Source organism: Phacochoerus africanus, chromosome 5 (genome assembly GCF_016906955.1).
Source record: "Phacochoerus africanus isolate WHEZ1 chromosome 5, ROS_Pafr_v1, whole genome shotgun sequence".
Taxonomy (NCBI): domain Eukaryota; kingdom Metazoa; phylum Chordata; class Mammalia; order Artiodactyla; family Suidae; genus Phacochoerus; species Phacochoerus africanus.
In genome coordinates this window covers 27,882,309-27,888,308 of record NC_062548.1, presented here as the reverse complement: position 1 = coordinate 27,888,308, position 6,000 = coordinate 27,882,309, and the positions used below count along the sequence as shown (strand labels likewise).

Genomic DNA, 6,000 nt, shown 5'->3' with positions numbered 1-6,000 from the left:
TGGCAGCGGTGGGATTCGAACCCACGCCATCGAAATGACTGGAGCCTAAATCCAGCGCCTTAGACCACTCGGCCACGCTACCAACCGCTCACAAGGGTTTCCACCGATACTATATTAGTCTAGTGACGCGGCGTCTCACGCTCTACGAGCCCCGCCCTCATCGGTTTACGCATGCCCGATATTAGTTTGGCGTCCCCTGCGCGCGTTACCGCTTGTTAACTCCTGGCTTCCTTCTAGGCTTCGGAGTCAAAGTACTCTCATGATCGACAGTAATGATTACAGTCGCGACGCAGCTTTAAAAAGCAAAAAAGAGTTCCAAAATGTTAATATCAATATTTATTCCTCATGTTTGCCTTTGATTTTTCATGAGCGTGGGATACTGCTTGTGGCCAGGTGGGGGCAGTGCCGCGCTGCCTCTTGCTCCTAGCCTGGCTGGCGGTCCCGATGGGAACCAGGGTTTGAGGGGAACCGGCTGGATCCGCATCTTGTGGACTCTAGCCTTGGGATGGGTTAGTTCCTGCTATCACGATGTAAGGATCACAGGTCCAGGGAGGAAAATCATTGAAGGTTTTTACAGATCATTGCCTTGTGTAGGCTCCCTCAATCATCACTATTACCTACTTTTAACAGAGGGGGGGAAACTGAGGATATGAGAGCCTGAGTAACTTGTTTTAACTGCCTCGGGCAGAACCAGCATTCTCTAGACTCCCAAGACTAAGTGCTCTTTTTTTTAGACTATGTCAGTGTGTTTTTAAAAATGCAGTAAATTTAGAGCAAATACGGAACACATCAGTGTATACAGAACAAACTTTCATTTCCTGCCACCCAGAATTAATAGTAGTCTGCTCTTCTGAAAGTTCACCCCCTGTGGCCACAAGAAGGAAGCGGAGATCCCCCAGCAAATGACTCAAATGACTCAAAGCATTCTCCCCTAGTTGGACTATCTGTTAGCAGCAACTGTAGCAGAGAAGACAAATCTGACCTCATATTGAATCTATTCCTTTAGCTCTAACCTTTGTGCTCTGTTGCCTGTGCTTTGTTATGCTGGCTCTGCACCTTTTGTAAAGAAATGTTGCCTATGGCATGAAACATACAGGACAGCCCTTCTCAAGGCTCTGACCTTAAAAGGTAGAGCCCTTTTCCACTCACACAGAGCTAAAAAGTTGCAGAACAAACTGAGTTCCCTCCTGGCTTAGCAGGATAAATTGTCAGTGTTGTGGTTCTTGTTACAGCTGTGCTGTGAATTTCATCACTGGCTTGCATGCTAAGGGTGCCAAAAAAAAAAAAAAAAGTTGTAAAACAGAGGATAACCTTTGGCTTGTTAGAGGTTTAAAGAAATACTTTGACCAAACCTAGGTGGCCTGCAAGAACAAAGGATTCTGCCACCAAGAAGTTTGCAGCAATCAGCTACCCACCCCCACCCCTGCTCCCCTTTTAGTATAAATGAAGCCTGAATTCTAACTTGGGTAAGATGGTTCTTTGGGACACTGTTCTACCATCTTCTGTTTGCTGCTTTTCAAATAAAGTCACCATTTCTTGCCCCAACACCTCATCTCTCAATTTCTTGGCCTGTCCTGTGATGAGAAATATGAGCTTGGACTTGGTAACAGAACTCTACTCCCCCCCACCCCATTCCCCCATCCCCGATAATTTAATTCAAGTGAACATTTATCCAGTACCTACTAGGCCAGATCAGGCAAAAAGCAGCTCTCCACAGCTGCTCAGAACCCTCCTGCCAGAGGTGCTTCAACAGAACAAAATCCAGTAGAAGCAAGACCAGGAGTGCATTGCTCCAGCCAGCAGGCCTGTCTGCCTGCATTAGCCCTGACCCAGCTTCTGCAGTAATGTATGCCTGTACGGGTGAGGCTGGAAGGGCAGTTCTCTTGAAAAAGCCAGGCTCAGCCAGGCAAGGGTGGGGACACCACAGGAGCCAGGGCAACTAGGCTCTAAAGTTTGGGTTTTATTCTTTTTTTTTTTTTTTTTTAACTGAGCGTTAAAAATAACTTTTGCTAAAGTCATATCTGTCTTTGCTGAGACTCTAAGCTAAGAAAGCAAAGCACAAATTAGAAAATAAAACCACCTTTCATTTCTCCACCCAGTGAAACTCTGACAATGCTTTGGTCAAAGAAAGTGCTTTTTCGGATGGCCAAAAAACGCATGAAAAGATGCTCAGCATCATTAATTATTAGAGACATGCAAGTCAAAACCACAAAGAAGTATCACCTCGCACCAGTCAGAGTGGCCATCAACAGAAAGTCCACAAACAGTAAATGCAGGAGACAGGGTAGAGAAAGCTACACTGTTGGTGGGAATGTAAATTGGTACAACCACCATGGAGGGTCCTTACAAGACCAGATATAGGAATTCTCGTCATGGCGCAGTGGTTAAGGAATCCTACTGGTGAACCAGGAGGGTGCAGGTTTGATCCCTGGCCTCCCTCAGTGCATGAAGGATCCAGTGCTGTGGTGTAGGTCACAGACATGGCTCAGATCCAGCATGGCTGTGGCTGTGGTGTAGGCCGGCAGCTACAGCTCCAATTCCACCCCTAGCCTGGGCGTCTCCACATGCTGTGGGTGTATGGTGCAATTTTGACTCTTGCCAAAAAGCCAGAGGAGTTTTCTCAAGGTAAGTAAAGGAGCCAACGGTTCAAACCAGAATGATATATGTCTTTCAGATCTTGTGTTTTCAGAAACTTGTAGCATAGACGCCAAAGGGTAAAACACTCAGCCATGGGTCTCAGGACCATTCCTTTCTTTCTTTCTTTCTTCTTTTTTTTTTTTCATTCCCCTCATCACCTTGTGAAATGCTACCTCTATGTCACCCGTTCTCCAAGCCTCATAAACTTGAACCTAGTCCCTGCAGAGGCCCTGGCTGCTGGTAGACTGAAGAACTTCACTCTCCCAGCGGGACCTGCATTTTTAGGGTCCACAAAAACGGAAGAGGCAAGGCTTAGGGACAGGACGCTGGAGGGGTCCGTATATACCTGGACCTGGGTCCAATCCTGGTTCTGCCGCTTACTAACTCTGTTACCTTGGGAGGGTCACTCACCCTGTCTCCCGCCTCCTTGTGTACAAAGTGGGCAAAATAAGAGGGTTGTGATGAGAATTAAAAGAGAGAAGGTCTGTAAAGTGGTTACCACTGTGCCTGACACAAAGTGAATGGCCTGTAAATATCAGCTCTTATGACAACCCCAAAAAGGTGCATCAAAGCAGGCGTTACAAATGACAGGTGGCCCTTGACAACAGAAACATGTTTACAAGCTAGTGTTCAGGGAAAGCAAGGAGCAATAGATAAGAGTCTACTCTTGTTAGGAAAATGTAAATAGTCCACGTGGATACCTAGATAGCAGCTCTGTCTCTGGCCTGCCCACACTTGTTTCTCTGTGTCTGCCTGGGACTCACCTGAACACTCAGCACTCCCTCCAGTTCCATGGGAGAATTTGGTCACACCATTCCAGGCCTTGACCAAAGAACTCTTTGGGGTGTAGGGAGGGGGCTAGGTCTCACATCCCACCACAAACTGTTTAAACAGCCCCCACAAGCCATCACCCAACTGGGAGCTTTTCCCCATCCTTCTCAAATCACCTGGCTGCTTCCTCATGGGGCTGTCCCTCCATCCTACCTGCCGGAGAAGAGGGGGGTCCTTCAAATTTCTCTCTCTCTCTCTCTTTTTTTAACCCCAAATCAGCAGGAGCCCTGAAATAAAGATGCCCTTTACCAAGAAGAGCCACCTTGGACATCTGCTGGGCAAATGTATCTCTAAAGCCTCATTTTAAAAAATGATTTTTATTTTTTCCATTGTAGTTGGTTTACAGTGTTCTGTCAATTTTCTACTGTACAGCCAAGTGACCCAGTCACACACACACGTATATTCTTTTTCTTACATTATCCTCCATCATGTCCATCACAAGTGACTAGATATAGTTCTCTGTGCTACACAGCAAGATCTCATTGCTTTTGCACTCCAAATGCAGTAGTTTGCATCTATGAACCCCAAGTTCCCAGTCCATCCCACTCCCTCCCCCTCCCTCTCCCCCTTGGCAACCACAAGTCTGTTCTCCAAGTCCATGCATTTCTTTTCTGTGACAAGCTTCATTTGTGCCGTATATTAGATTCCAGATATAAGCGACATCCTACGGTATTTGTTAAAGCCTCATTTTTATGATCTGTAGAATAAAGCTAGTGAGACCTACCTCTAGGGTTGGTGTGAAGAGGAATGAGATAAATCACTCGATAAACATCACTGTTACTTTTATTTCTAAGAGTTGTGAAATTTCTAAAATTTCCCTAGAAGCTTTATCTGGAAGAATATCCATGTGTGCACAGTAGTTATCATTCGTTTTAATTGCCTTTTCTTCTTTATACCTTTTTCATATCTATTCAATCATTTCACAGGCATTTATTAAGCACTTACTATGTGCCAGGCCATGTGCTAACAGGAATACAGACAGCAATGTACTGGGCAGGTCAGGGACCTCTAGAGGTGATATTAAACAATTATACACACTCCTACTGTATAGCATAGAGAATTGTATCCAGTCTCTTGAGATAGACACCATGGAAGATAATAAAAGAAACAGAATGTATGTACAGGTGTGACTGGGTTGCTTTGCTGTACAGCAGAAATTGGCACAACATTATAAATTGAAAACATGTAAAAGTTAGTGTTCCTGACGTGGCGCCCCGGAAACAAATCCAACTAGGAACCATGAGGTGGCAGGTTTGATCCCTGGCCTCGCTCAGTGGGTTAAGGATCTGGCATTGCCCTGAGCTGTGGTGTAGGTCGCAGACGTGGCTCAGATCCAGCGATGCTGTGGCTGTGGCGTGGGCCAGCAGCCTTAGCTCGGCTCAGAGGCCTAGCCTGGGAACCTCCATATGCCAGTGGGTGGGGCCCTAAAAAGACAAAAATAAAGAATAGAAAAATTACACACATGATTGCCGTAGTCATAAGCGCCTAAGTTTTTACAAAGCAGAAATCCGGGGTGGGATGGGGGGGGCGATCCATTCTTGATAAAAATATTTTAAGGTTATGCTTAGAGAAGTACAAACGACGACATGCGATCACTCTTTGGAAAGGACTTGAATACAGAACGAGGCAGCGGGCCGATGGAGGATGGTAAGGTGCGGTGCGCAAGGGAGGAGTTGGCTGTTCCTTGGCGGGTCAGTGCCAGGCCCTCCCCACCCGATGGGTCCTGAAGCCGTGTACTCAGCAGGCTGGGGAGCTGGGGACGCAGCGCCCGCAGGTCCACGCGGCGGCTGCAAAAGCGGTGACGGCCACGGGAGGGCGGCCACGTGAGCGACGCACCAAGCGCCCGCCCGGCCGTGGCCCCGCCCCTGCCCGCCTGCTCCTACCCAAGCCCCAGCCCCAGCTCGGCTCCAGTGGGGATCCGCCGCCCGCACACCCAGCGCTGCAGCCGCCCCAGCTCCGCAGACAGTGGTCTGCGCCCGCGCCCTTGGAACGCGCCCCCAGCGCCCGGGATCCTTCCAGCGGCCTCGCGTGCCGCTTGCGCCCCGGGATCGGTCCGGCGGCCGCAGCTGCCTCCTTGGAGCGCCCGCCTGCGCGCCCGGCTCTCCGCTCCCCGGCGCTCTCGGGGGGCCCGCCCGCCCTGCACCCTGGAGCACCGGGCCACGAGCCTCTGCCAGCTCCTCTGGATCCTCGCGGCCGTGAGCAGCGGCTGCCACGCCTGTCCGCCCGGAGCAGGTAGGTGGGGTGGCGGTTGGCCCTGAGAGCCGGGATCGGGCGCTGCAAACAGGCTGGGGCTTAAAAGTGAGGACCTAGGCGGAAGGGAAGGGTGAGGGTTAGGCTCTTCGGGGCTCAGTGTTTGCTTCTGTAAAATGGGGCCGTCGTGCAGATTCACGGCAGTGACTGTAGGAGAACTACTCGGCACGTGATGGTGTGGGAGAGGCAGCTTGGGGGCCGCCAGCCGGGGCGCCTCGGGGCCCGCAGAGGGTGGGGACAGCCCTGCCTTCCTTACCCTGCGGGGCCCAGAGCCACGTCCCC

The 6,000-nt window shown here is 49.8% G+C and overlaps 1 protein-coding gene and 1 non-coding gene across 2 annotated transcripts in view; one reads left to right on the top strand and one right to left on the bottom strand.

Moving 5' to 3' along the window:
* On the bottom strand, positions 1 to 82 carry TRNAL-UAG (transfer RNA leucine (anticodon UAG)). The gene has a single exon. It is a non-coding gene; the product is annotated as a tRNA-Leu (tRNA).
* Positions 83 to 5,333: 5,251 nt separating this feature from the next.
* EEF2K (eukaryotic elongation factor 2 kinase) overlaps positions 5,334 to 6,000 on the top strand; it is a 91,995-nt gene continuing 91,328 nt past the window's right edge. The window contains exon 1 of the mRNA XM_047780331.1: positions 5,334 to 5,700. The gene's annotated coding sequence lies outside the window, so the exon portion shown is untranslated. The remainder of the gene's footprint in view (positions 5,701 to 6,000) is intronic.